The sequence below is a fragment of the Harpia harpyja genome, chromosome Z (assembly GCF_026419915.1).
Source record: "Harpia harpyja isolate bHarHar1 chromosome Z, bHarHar1 primary haplotype, whole genome shotgun sequence".
Classification (NCBI taxonomy): domain Eukaryota; kingdom Metazoa; phylum Chordata; class Aves; order Accipitriformes; family Accipitridae; genus Harpia; species Harpia harpyja.
The window spans coordinates 19,903,588-19,917,550 of record NC_068969.1 but is presented as its reverse complement, the minus strand read 5'-3'; the positions used below and the strand labels follow the sequence as shown (position 1 = coordinate 19,917,550).

The 13,963-nt window shown below is 44.2% G+C and overlaps 1 protein-coding gene across 4 annotated transcripts in view; it reads left to right on the top strand.

The window, feature by feature from the left end:
- The window catches only part of FOXP1 (forkhead box P1), a 392,435-nt gene that overhangs the window by 204,398 nt on the left and 174,074 nt on the right, over window positions 1-13,963 (top strand). Inside the window, exon 1 of one of the 4 annotated variants that reach the window (XM_052779069.1) lies at window positions 7,802-7,960. The exons of the other annotated variants lie outside the window; for them this stretch is intronic. The gene's annotated coding sequence lies outside the window, so the exon portion shown is untranslated. Of the gene's footprint in view, window positions 1-7,801; window positions 7,961-13,963 lie in introns of those variants that run through there. 4 annotated transcript variants of the gene reach the window in all.

The following is a 13,963-nucleotide window of genomic DNA, read 5'->3' as shown; positions in this document are numbered from 1 at the left end:
ATAAAGAAGGGAAGAAATAAATACTGTGCTAATTCCACATCTCTAAGAGGAGGAAAGGGATGCCAGTAGCCTTTGCCAGTGGCAAAGGTTTGGCTTTGCCAAGGTGATACGAAGACGTGCGTGCAACGCGCACGCAGTCCGTGGCCGGAGGAGCGGGGAAAGCACGGGCATTTGTTGCATTGACGTGATGAGGCTGCAGCCTGACCAGGGGCTTCTCGAGCTGCTTGCAAGGCCCGTGGCTCAGGCCAGATGTTTTGCCAAAGCAAGTTGACTAATAGCTGGACACATCAAAAGTGGGAGATTAGCATCTCTGTAATTTAAAGTATTTTCCTCCCTCTTCTCCCCCGAGTATACTGATGTTCAAGGCTGCCAAAAAGTGCCTATAGTCTTGCCTTTTAAGTCAAAAGTATAAGAGAAGGACTGTTTTAGATATCTCTAGATGCCCAGTTTGCTGTATGGTGTGTATCTGTGGGTACAGCACATTGCCTTAGTTGTTCCATATGCAGATATTGTGCCCATTTTGCAAGCGTCTGTGGAGCTGCTTGAACACAGATTTTTATTACTGCTTGTTGGAGTCAGAATTTTGTACTCTTGTCTTCCAAATCCGTGTTTCATCCAGCAAGCCCTTAAAGGCTTGTGAGACCATCACCTTTGCATATTTTGTCTGAAAAGTCTCAGCGCTTAGTTCCGTGTGCCAAAAGCCGCATACTATGTTTTCCTAAAAGTTACGTTCAAGTTGCCAAAAAATTGGTGGGAACTTGCAATTTCCGAGTTACAAGTTCACACACCAACTGTGAAAGGAGAAGAGCCGATGTGCGAGGTTTTGCAGAACCCTAAATGTCTCCTTTCCGGCTGAGCTCTAATCTGTGCTCCCACCGGTGTCGTGTGTGCCGACAGCCTGAGCAGGCACCGGGGCTGGCGGCTGCCTTCCAGCGTGTGGGCAGCCCGAGAGGCGCAGGCAAACGGCGAGGAAATTAAAAAAAGGAGACCGAGATGCAAACTCAGGCTTGTGAAATAATTTCAGCCATGCCTTGGCGGATGGGGAATGGGGTTAGCTTGGTCGTCGGAAAAATACGGGTTGTGCAATGAGAAGGGAGCGGATCAGCGGTGGAGCAGGTGATGGTTTGTAAAACATTCTGTCTTTCTGGATATTTAATCAGTCTTGAAGCAACAGCTACAAGAGATCCCTTTGCTGCTGCCCATGCTCCCCTCTCAATTCTATAAAACAAGTTTTGCACATCTTAATTTTACATGCTTAGAATATTGTAGGATGTAACTTTTTTATTTCGTTTTTTTAAGTCTTCAGCCGTTGCATGTTTGACATGGTTTTGTTATCCTAGATGTTATGTTGTGATCTGGCACACGGAGCATTAATTCCTTTATCAGTTCTATTTCCTTTACAGTTGTTCATTTAATTGAGCTCCTCTGTGTATTTTACAAAACAAGATGCATTCATTACAACTTGCAGACCTCAGATAGTGTTGTAACATGTTTCAGAAAAATAGCACTTTTGTAGATAGTTGTGGAAGTTGGGTGTTTGGTTTATTTTTCAGATGATGGGAGGAAGCAGTAGCAGAATTCTTGCATGCATAATCAGTAAGAACTTTCCAGAAGCTCTTTATTCTAGCTATTTTCTTTTAAAGCTGTGTTTACTCTAAGAATTCGGCTGAGGCAGTTGAAGTATGTGGCTGCCGTGTAGAACAAAATACACTGTGTGTTTTGTTACTCTCCTTGTTCTGCTTTGACTTGTGCAAACAGTTTTAATCCAAAGGAAGAGATCATACGGTCTGTGACTGCGGTATCGTACAATCCAGTTTAGGGTGCAAATTACCCTCTTACAGCACATCCTGACATTGAATAGTCTTGTCTTGAATAGATTGTAAATAGAGTGTATCCTTCTCTTTCACAAGGCCTTGGAGCAGGAAGCCACATGCCTTAGCTCTCCAGCGTTGAGGAGCCAGCACATCTGTGTGACCATGCACCTGCATGTGGCTGGAGATGTTCAAATACTGTCTTTAGAGCAGATTTTGAACATTAAACACACATCGCTGGTTGTAAACGGCCCCTGCACGCTGCTGGGGATTCAGCACCTGAAAGGCCATTTCCCAAAGCACGGAGCAACCTCTGCCGAGCTTGGCAGCGATGGACCCTTCCAGTCCAGGGCCAAACAGCTTGTTTTGGAGAGGTCGTGGGGCCACAGTGCTATTTATTGGGAGGCTCTCTGTCGCGTTGGCATCCTCCATGGAAAAGGTACGGGCAGCCACAGGGGTGCTTACGATTGCCCGTTGTTGTTGGCCAAGGCAAGCTAGAGAGGCTGCTTGTTCGGTGCCCAGTTGCTCCTCTCTCCTGTTGCTTCTCCCAGCTGTCTCTGATGGTGGCTTAGAGATGGGCACTGCTCTGCAGCCATGGGTGAATGCAGAAGAGTGATTAAGAGCTTGGCTTCCTGCATCCTGACTCGAAAGTAGGCATATGTGCTTTTTTTGGTGAGTAGAAACAAATCGGTTTCGACAGAGCTTTTTTAGGGAGTTTTCTCAGGCACAGGATGAAATTTTGAGGTGGAAAAAATTCACACATTTTTTTCCCCTCTATTGGGCCAGTGTGGTGAGGACCAACTGTATTTTTGGGTGCTTGGGATCCATGTGTGTCACTGTTGAGCATGTGGCTGTTGAGGAACATGTGCAGTACGTACACGTCTCCTGCACAGAAATGTGGTGGGGTGGGATCCTTGCTCTGGACCCAGACTGGAGCTGTTCCTGGGAAAGAAAACATCAAGACAAAACTGGGGAGGAAAGCACCTCTTCTGTCCCACTTACTCTGTTCTGGCTGATGCTAAAACGGTATGTTGGGTACTTTCATAGTGTGTGTGTGTGTGTGTGTGTGTGTGTTAGCTTATGCACCAATGTTCATAGGCACATGTACGGTTTCTCTTCTGCATCGTGCTGTCCTAGCCGTAATCTGATAGGCATAGCCCATGGACAGGGCAGGGCGAGGAGACTGTGTCTGTTTCCACAAAAGCTTAGCTAAGTGCATTTTTCTTATTGTGTTATGGGCCTGATTCTTGAGGGGGGTTAGACGCTCTCAGTTGTGGGTGCTCAGCATTTTTGCAAGTCACCCTGCTCAGAAGTTGGTGGTTACTTTTTTTTTTTAATGGGAAAAAAGCATTTTTCCATTTGCTTCTCCATAAACTGAAACCACTAAAGAGCCCTTGCTTAGTTTTCCACACACAAGCGCGCACTGATGGGAGCATGAGAGGGACTGCAGGTCTTAGAAGGCTTTAAGTGTGTGAAAACAAGAAGTCCTAATGAAAATGGTTTTGCAACTTAATTGTAGTGGGTGTGCCTTTGTTTGCGAAAAGAAATGAAAGTGCTGGAGGCCGAAGTGCTTTCTTTATCCTTAGAATAGTGAGCGGTATAAACTTCCCTGGCCAGTTTTGCCAAGGTGCCCGAGACCTGCAAGTCCCTGCAGAGCTTTGGCTCTCTGCTCGTTGGGACCCTTCCCGTGGACTTTGAGCCCTGAGCCATCCATCCTTGCATTGCTCTCCAGAAATACCATGTTTTGTACAGTGGACCTTTCTTGGGCTCCTGAGTGCCCTTCTTAAAAGGTGGCTTGTTCACGTCACAGGCTCACTGCATTTGGGGAAGCCAGCGTGTCTTTGCCAATGGTTTTGAGATTCATGGCTTGCCCTCTGGATGGAGATGCGGACCTCCCTGTAGCCAGCGTTAAGCCTGTTGAAGGCGAGGAGCTTGTTCCTCCTAGCACGCTGTCCTGAACCCCGTGGGAGTAGTCCATGAACCCCTGCAGATCTGGTGGGGCCAAATGCTCTGCTGCCTTCTGCTTCAGCCTCCTCAGCTACCCAGTGCCCCATACAGAAACAAGATCCATTTTAAATAGATGCTGTTTGCAGCATCTTAGACTTGCTGTGTGAGGATGAGAAATGTTAACATAAATTCTTTAAATAACATGTAGTAGTGTTGAATGCACAGAATTATAAAACATTTTTATATTCTGAGACTCATTTGCATCTTCACATTAAAAACTGTGGTTTTCTTTTGAGGGAATGGTTGCAAGATCTGATTTGTTTTGAAATCAAAGCTAAATTTGTGTTCTTGCTTTCCTCTTTGCCCTTCATTTGACAAATTTTTCTTCTTCTATAAATACAGAAATGTAAACAATGGCTAATCCTTAGCAACAACCTGGAAAGTTAACATTTCTCTCCAGCTCCTATTATAATTAATTCAGACACTCTGAATATGATGTGATTTACACATAGTATTCCTAAGGCCAGGAGGTACTAATATCTTGTTAGAGAACTGAGGAAAATAACACGCTTTTGTGTGTGCCATACAACATAATTGCACTGCATTTTCTTTCATAAGAAGATGTTTAAAGATGCTTTTTACTTTACATTTGAAAAATGGAAGGCTTCTGCTTTTGCATTTGGCTGAAATTGTCTTAAATGTGTTTTGCTTCCTGCAGCAGTCAACATTGTCAAAACATTTTGCAAAGTACATTTTAATAATATGGGTTAAGACCATCATTATATTAATCTAATTCTTGGTGTAGGTAAATTCGTAAGATGCTTCTACTTTGCCATAAAAGTTTTTCACAGTAAACATCGGCTGTGTTCCCTGTGCAGGAAAGAAAGAGATAATATAGTCGACGGAAGGATAAATCTCTTCCATTAAAATTGTTAAAATATGGCTTGAACAGTCTTTCTCTCATGGTCCATCCTTTTACTTTATTTAATTTTCATTTAATTTTGTTTTGTTCTGTTTATGTTTGTTCAGGGAGTGTTTTTGTAGTGTTAATCTATGTAAGCCACATGCAGTTGAAAACTGCAACTCCCAAAAGGCTGTGATTAAAACATTATGGATGTGGCAAACCACAAATGCAAAAGTAAGTTTACATTTAGATTTTCTTCATAAAATATTTTATTCAAGTTTTGTAATACCTTGGTATTGTGGTCAGCATTGCCATAAAAATTCTGTGTTATATGGAATGATACAATCTGTGAAGCATTTCCCATTATGTAGACACCATGTCTTTAAATTATAGCAATTTCTTAAGATTTTAAAGCAAAATGAGCTCTTAGAAGTGTGATTAATAGCAGGGAATGAGGCTAACACTGGGTCATCAGTGGCACTCCATTACAAAAAAGGTTGGACTAATAAAAGCATCCATCTATTTGACCAATAAAGCATTTGAATGATATGCTTATAGTTTTTATCATACCGTAGTTACTTTGTACTGAATAAACTGTGATTTTACGTGCTGGAAAAGGAGCGTGGAACAGGCAGCACGACTGAGGTGAGAGCAGTTGTCTCAAGTAGGGAAATACCAGGACTTTTATGTGAAGCTTGATGTTTCCAGAAGCCTTCAGGTTGTGGTGTCTAAATTTTCGAAGCCGCTGTGAAATATCTAAATCCCCCGTGACCCGTGCCTGCCTGCCCACAGTCGTTCGGTGAGGCTGGCCCTCGCTGTCCTGCAGGGAGGGGAGAAAGGAGGGTATTGTGTGTAATCATTAATTCAGAGTTAGGTCCCCAGCAGCCCCAGACATCAGAAATACTCTGCTGAAGCACAGGAAATGGGGCAGCACTTCTGTTTTCCTGGTGTGCGGACGCCAACCCCGTCCTCGAGTCGCACCTTTCATCCTGCCCGCTATTATGCTGTCAAGCTGATGTATTAAAAAATACGCGGTTGCCTGAACAATACTGCATTTGGGTTTTATTTAAATACCTGTCTTATTAGTAGGTTGTACTGATTTCATGGTTTTGAACTTTTTTTTTTTTTTTACTACAACAAAAGGCTAAATATTTTCTGAAAAAGAAAACGAAGGTTCTTGGCCAGCCACAGATGTCCGGGATTGTGCTGTGAAGAAAAGTACCAAATATTCTAAAACTTGTGAAAAAATGGTGAGGGGGGAGGCTTCTGGCCATGACGCTGTTTGCACATGAAATGCCAGGGGAGGGGAGATGAATGCCCGGGCCAGCTGTGACCTTGGATGCTTCATTTATTCGAAACGGGGATGATTTTGCTCAGTGTTCGGTGGTGGTGCTGGTGCTCATCAGAAGGTAGCAGCGAACCAGGTAGGGGCCACGGTGCAGCTGGGAGAAAGAAAGGACCAGTGGTATAGACCACAACTACATCCTCTGCCCCCGTCCAACTAGTACAGCGTCTTCCAGGGCTTATTTTACATAGGAAAGGGATGAAGAGACTTCTGGAGGTCACACACAGGGATTGTGTCAGGGCAGGAATGTAACCCGGAGCCCTGGATTAACCCCTACCGATAGGACCATCCATCTTCTCTCCCTGTACTTCAGATCTTTCCCGAAATCCACGTTCAGGATAGAGAAGTTACAGAAACCTCCCTGGAGGAGTGTTGCGATGGGCAACTTCTTGAGCATTACGGGGATGAGAGACGGGAAGGGAAAGGCTTTCTGGAAGGTGGCAAACCCAGGGGACTTTGGTGTCTTGAGCACCTTGGGGACTAATGTCACAGTGCCTCGGGGCCAAGAGGTGGACGTCGGGTGTGGAGCAGTTGGGGGCCAGAGGTTTCAGTTGTGAGAAGAAGACCTCAGAGGGGCTTCTGCCCCCCCTTGGGTTAACAGAAAGGAGCTGGGGAGGTCTGCAGAGATTGGAGAATGGCGATGGGAGGCAGAAGCAAGAGGGTTGAGGATGGGAGAGGGAAAGGAGGAGGAAGAGGGCTGAACCATGCTTTGCTGCTTCAGCCTTGTGCGTCACTGTGTGCAGGGAGCTGGCACGGGCATGGGTGTATGTGTATAAAATTACACATGTACGTGGTCATGCTAGGCAGATTTAAATTGTGTAGAAAGCTGTCATTTTGCTTGTTTGTTCTAGGAGAGAAATGAAAACTTTGCATCCCACCTTTTGCAGCTGCTGATTTTTTTTAAAAATGCAAATAGATCTTTTATATCAGTGGTTTGGCCGGTAAATCTTGTTTTGTAAAACACTTTCAAGTGTTTTCAACTCCTTTCTTTACCCTTTATCGGAACAGATGCACAGCTATGTATTTTCTCCTGCTGCCTGTTGTCTTGAGGTTGCACAGCAAGACTGCAAAGGCTTTTTGTTTGTTGTTGTTGAAGGGGAGGAAAAAACCCTCAATCCACAGAAGAGTTAACAGGATTTCACTTGATCTGCTCGTTTATGCAATGAGTAATGCGAGGTTGGTAACAGCAAATTGTTGTTTATAAGCAAACATGGCACTGTGTAAACAAGAAGGCCTGGTCCCCAACTGGTTTGATTTCATGGTGGTCAGCAGCTGATGTATGTAATGTACAACCTTTCTGCTTCTCAAAATGTCAGAAGAATGACTATTTGTTTGTCTTGAGTTCTTCCCAGCTGTTTACTCTGTAATGCATTTGCCTCAACCTTGATTCCCTAAGAGTGGCCCCTTTCTCCTCCCTGCTCTGTTTACATTAGTCCTGCCCCGAGTGTCACCTATGAAATCTGTTGATTATTCCACCTGGTTAATGTTAAATTGCTCTTGCAAGATGATGTGTTTGTTCATAAACACAAATGCTGGGCCCCTTGTTTACTGTACCCATGGCAGCAATCAGTTATTAAACAAATATTGCTTTGTTTGCGGGTGTGAGCAGCAGTTTATCCTGCAAGGTCTGGAAAAAAACCTTTAAATGCTGGGATTTTGATAAAGGAGAAAAAGGGGAGCTTGTCCCTGGAATGTGGCTGAAACTCACTTTGGTTTGCTTTGCTTATCTTTAACTTGGGTGAAGGGGCTAGAAAGATTAGCAAGTTGTTTGGTTTTTCCAAGAGATTTCCTTAGTGTAATGATATCTATCCAGTTGTTTGCTTTTTTCAGAAGGGAGAGAGCACTCCTGCAAGATGACTAGCACAGCGGTAGACAGCTGATGGCTAGAAAATCCTGCATGGAGCAAACAAGGAGTTAGAAGGTCTAGAACAAAGATATAGGGCTATGAACCAGGTAATCACCCTGAAAGTACAGCCTTGCATTCTGTGTCAGCGTTTGGTCGGGGGCTTTTTGGTTTCCCTCTTCTCTCATGTTGGGTTTTAATTGATGCATGTGCCCTTGATGGAGTTGGAAAAGGCAAAGCTTTCACTTTTATTTCTGAGGAAATCTGAGGAAAATCTCCGTTTTAGAAGCAGAGCTGTTTGAATGGAGAGAAAATACCAAATTTAAAAACACGCTCTGTCACTCCTCCTGCTGCGAGTGAGATGACAGAGCTGCTTCTCTTCCTTTTCTAACTGGAAAACTGCGTTTACATCTGCTAATTTCTGTATGCTGGCTGTTTGCTCTTTGGGTTTTGGGAGTCCTAATTAGAGAGCGCCATCCTGGTAGTTGTTGCTTTTGGGTTGTTTTGCAAATGAGCAAGAAAAACCCACTCACACCATCTTTGTTTTTCAAAATTATTGTTTGTTATTGTTTCTGAAGGGGGCTTGGATTTCAAATGCTGGGCAGGACCTGTTAGCCCTAACAGTAAATTGTTAGGGCTTCGCACACAAAGGGAGTAAACCCTCTTAGAGTGACCTTGAAAGCAATGTTAACTCTTTTTGTACGAAGGTGGTGTCTGTTCCTTTATATGTGAATTAATCTGTTAAAATATCGTGAATATACATTTATAAGAAGCTTTTGAAGGATAAAATTAAATAATTGTCTTTTTCATCCCTTGGAAAAGCAAGCAACAAAATATGCATAAAAATGTGATATATTGTATTCACTAGCTCGCACCAGTGGTCCAAACATTTTGTTCGTTTTGGCTACTAGAGCAGTGTTGGGGCTGGAGGGGAAGCGGGAGGTACCTGAAGTGTGTAAGTGGACAAGCCGGTCTTTAATTGACTCGTGTTACTGCGATGAATCAAACCTTTGCTGCATTAAACTAAGTGAAAATAGTGAAGTGAAAATTGTATTGTGCAGAAGTATTGCAAAGCTGCACCTGGCTTTGAGGTGGTTTTCGACTTCTGGAGGCTGGTAGAGAGTTTAGAAACACTTCAGTGGAGATAGGCATGGAGGGTGGGAGTCTAATTCATCTACAGCCAGCACTTGGTCTTGTGAGGTTTGATATCATCTTATTGTAGCGGTGCTGCTGCTGTCTAGCATCAACTAACCGTATTTACTAAATGCAACTTCAGCCTTTTATTTGGTTGAATAGTCAGTCACCTGTTTTTCTGTGAGGCAGACTGCAAGAGTTTATGTTGCAACCTCAGAGCAGCGTGCATACAAACAAATAAGTCCTGGGCTGTGAGAATAGCTCTGCAGTTTCTGTTCCTGTTTTACACGAAACCGCAGGGAGCCCCGCACGCTGCTGCGCCCGGGCTGGGATGAGCAGGTGGGTACGTCCCGAGAGACAGCAGCCACGAGGCTGGCACCGAGGCAGCTCTGCAGCCGCTCTGCACCTCACCGTGCTGCAGTTAAGGGTCCTTCCTTCTGGAAGAGTTTTTCCTCTTGTGTGGATGGTGTTCATGCCCATACGGTAGCAGTTGCAGAGTCGTATGGTACGGTGAACTACGGTTTCTTGTTTGGTTTGGGGTTTTTTTTGCCACTCACCATTCCTTTCCTTCCAAATATACGATGATCCCAGTGATGGTAAGGATGATTTCTGTCAAGCTCACGGCTTTTAGACAGCTCTCCCCAAGAGAGAGGCAGGAACCTCGCTCTGCCGATGATGGGATGTAAATGATTACATCATATTTGCCAGTCGCTTGGAAGTGGCCCAGCTCTAGGCTTTTATGCAGCTATGCCATGCGCTTCATGCTGAATATGGATTTTAATAGCTGTCAAGCTGAGAGGCATAGATTGAGATAGAGCTGGCTTTGCAAAGGGGGTTTGTTTATCCAAGGTGAGACTGGGAGTAACTTCTGTGTGCATGTGTAAAATGAAGGGAGGATGCAAAAAGCTCATTTAGGGAAGGTTGAGTTGTCCATCGTCTCTGCCTAATGCGTTGGGTCTTACCTCAAGGAAAGGAGTGAGACCTGTTATCTTCACAGCTTGGTATGTTTTGGTGCACTAGCTTTTCATGGGGACCAGCTCTAGCTCTTTTGAATGGAGCAAATGGCAACCTTTTAATGTCTGTTTCAATTAATTTTTCTTGGATTCGCTTGTTCTCTGTTCTTACTGTTTGTGGTCAGCAACACCCTCAGCAGAAGAGATTTCCTTAGGGCTAAGTGCAGTGACTGATTCTCTAAGAAGTTAAGTGGTTTGACTATGATTTCACAACAAGTCAGTGTGGCACAAGTGTGTTTAGGCTCCTGACTCTCCTTCCCTTCTCCTCACCACAGCTGTCTTAAATTTCAGCTCCTGCAGAGCATCAGTCAGACTTTCACTGAGCTGCCTCCAGGTAATTTCAGGTTCCCGTGGCCCTAACGATACACACTGCTGCCGGGAAGTAACCCAGACAGTGCAAGCCATGCATGCAAACAGTGAAAGAGGTTGTGTCGTTGTATACAGTTAAATAAATAAAAAGTTGTGGCAACCTGCATCTAGACAGGAGTAGGTGAAGCTGCTATTCAGGAGACTTGAAGGTGGCAAGGGGACATAAACCCTGGTAGAGGTTCAGGTTGGTGGAAGTTCAGCCTGTCACTGGCATGACCCACAGGGAGGAGGTAAGGCAACCCGCGTCCTTCCCCTGTTGGCCAAGGTGATGGGCTCAAAGCACTGGCTTTTCACTCACTGAATTTAGTTATGGCTTCACATTTTCCTCCTCCTTGTTCCTTTTTCACCTCCCTCTCCTCCCCATGGCTCTGCATCACCAAGTAGCGTTGGGAGGGCAGGGAAGGGGAGCAGCCCCATGTGAGCCAGGTGCCGGTGCCATGGATCTGCTCGCAGGGATGCTCTAAGAGCAGCGTGATTTGTTTCCCTTTGCCGGGGAGCCTCGGCACATCACCTCGGTGATGCGCTTAACCTCTGCTGACCCAAGGCTTGGGATGAGTCTGGCCAAGATGAGAGTGCCAGGGCTGTGCCCGTGTCAGGAGGCAAAGCCAAGGATGCGCTGTGGATAAACTCATTTCTTCTGGACCCTTTATTTCCTAAGCACTAAATGAAATTTCAGATTTTAGATATGTCTAGACATATACAGTGCACGATAAAGTTGATAATACATTAATCATTTTTAACAACAGGTAATATGCATAATTTATGGTGTTACAGTGCTATCTTTTTTGATATTTATGATGGATAATGCTCAGTTTTTGCCCTCATATTACTGCTTTAAATTATACCACAGGAAAATTAATGAGAAAGTAGATTTATGGGTTTCATTTGTTTGTCAATTCGGAAATTAATTGGGTGTTAATTTTAGCCGTCCCTCATCAGACCAGGTCTTTAGTATGTGTGCATTACTTTGCATTCATTGAAGCCTGCCTCCCATTTACTGTGGGTCACTAGCTTTGCATACATTAAAATAGCCCTCAGGCTCATTCTCTTGATTACTTTTTGAACTGCCATGCATTAGAAAATTTACGCCTTTCTGTTATAATTATGAAAATTCGCTATTGGAAGATGGTGCTTGCATAACAGCAAGTATACAGTCTTGCTCAGCGATGTAAGATCATATAGCAAATCCCAATACGTTTTTGTTCTAATCCTAGAAAATAGCACTCTCGACAATCTTTGTTGTGCGAGTTTCATCCTTTGAAATTTCAAGGATCCATTTTAATGCATTGAATTACCTCTTTAAGCTGAGGAAGTATCAAAGGATTTCACCTCGTCGCTGTGTCTTTGTTTCCTCTTTCCACACATCCCGTGCATGTTCCTCCCTTGCCTTGCTCCAGGTTTGCCTCTCCTCCTCCAAACGCCGCTGTCAGACGTGACTCAGCATCACTTTTCAGGACAGCAGAGCCTGACTCGCTCCGTTCCTTACTATTTTGGTTGATTCTTAAAGATCATCCTTAATTGCTCTTTGAATCCCCTTCTCCTTTCTCATACTCCTGCACAATTCAGCAACCACCAGTAGTGTGTAGGCGAGTGGCCTTCAAAGGGGTAAGCATGAAGTTTTATCCAAAAAGTACCCTAATGTACTGACAGTTGATCTATAGTTAGTTAGTACATAATTATACCTAAAATACACCCTGTCAGCAGGATAAATGACGGCTACTGAAAACTCTAAAAGCATGACGGGTGTTCACCCATCTGCAATGACGAGAGCGGAGGGGTTTGTAAGTTGAGAAAGGCTGGTGAGTTCAGCGTGATCTGATTTAGTTAAATCATGCCATATGTTGGGATGGCTCTTTCTAATAGTCGTGCTAACCACAAACACAGGCAGAAAGAAGTCATCTGGTCCACCTGGCTAGTTTGGACTCCCCTCCCCAGCGTTATTTCTGTACTTAGCGTGGTGGCAGCCCTCGAGCTGCTCATGTGAAGCTGGCTGATTCACAGTTAATTGTGACATGGTGTAATTTAGTAAATGAGCAGCTGAACATCTGTACGCCTTCCCCCATGGTAGATCAAAGCCTTACCTTACACAAGGCTTTTAATTTCCACTAGTGAATCCTTTTTCTTTTACTGAACTCATGGATGGCGGGACAGTGCTGCTGGCCGCCTCACCGACCTAGGGACGGGGTGTCAGCTGGAGAGATGGGTGTTCCGACATCGGCTGGGGACCATCGAAGCATGTTCCTGGAAAAATTCAGCAGTGGTGGTGGGATGTGGAGCCTGAGGCGCTTTCCCCTGCAGGGCACTTGCTCCAAAGATACCGGGACTAAAAGAGACCACCTGTGAGTTGGGCAGTGGTCTCCTGGGAAAGCTGTCGTGGTCGTCGTTGCTGATAACGGGCAGTGCTGGGAGTGCCAGGCTGCTTCTGCATTGCTTTTGTACCTGCGCTGGGGGTAAGAAGCAGCTCTGCTCGTGCTTTGCGTATTGCCTTGCCGGTCGCGCTCTGGAGCGCGTTTCGTTTTCAAGAGGTAAAATCCTGTCTTTGCAGCGTTGTGTTGTCATGAAGTGCTTCCAAACATTGTTTGGGTTTTTTTTTTATACTTACACACAGAAGTGCTCTAAAGTTAGTCCTGAGCTTGCTTTGGGGAACTGCTTACAACGAATAGGTAAAAAGTTTACCTATAAACCATGCATGTATGGATAGTATGCCTGCTGGAGAATTTAGGACTAGATCTTGTGATTTGATCGCTTACTTAAAACTGATTTTACCATTAACTCTTCTGCCTATAAAAGTAGAAATATATTTTATCAATATGTGTTTTGTTTAATTTACATGTCCTTTCGTGGCTGGGCCAAGTTCTTTAAGGGCATTTATTCTGCTTCATATAAATAATTGATCATCCAAGTTAATTTACTTCTGCCTGACTTGGTCAACCTTAATTAACTGCCCTGGAATAAAGACTGAACTTTTTGTTAGCTTAAAATCTTTCACAAATGTGACAAAGAAGGGATGTATTATGACAACAGTTTTGCTCTAGTACTGATCCCGGGGACAGAAATGTTGAATGATCTTTATGTGCATATATATATTTGTAAACACCTCCAAGCACTAATAGCTGAAATAAAATTGTCAGCCTTGGAAGTAACTTTGAAATGGGAGGGCTACATTCTGAATCTGTAGCCCAGGTTGAGTCTGGAAGTGTATTAAAACAGAGATTTTAAGGCCCAGAAGACCCTGGGGATAGTTTTTTAAACGTGATGAGATGCTTAAAGATGTAGATTGGTGCTTATTCAGGAGTCTTAAAAATGTCTCGCCAGATGCCTCCGTGTATGGTGAGGCATCTAAATACATCTGAATATCAGTCCCTTAGTCTTTCAGACTTGCAGTGGGTCCTTATTCTGACAGGTGCTTCAGTCAGTAAATCCTCCCTCATGCTGACATTAAACAATGCTGCTTAGTCTTTAGAAACTATACTAGTAAAAGAATTGCAGAAATTGCGCACTTCAGCGCCCACCTCCTACCTACTAATCTCCATGCTTAACCTTGCTCATCTAAATAGTCCAGTGGAGCTGAGAGACGTGTATCTGCAGCATCTGGGT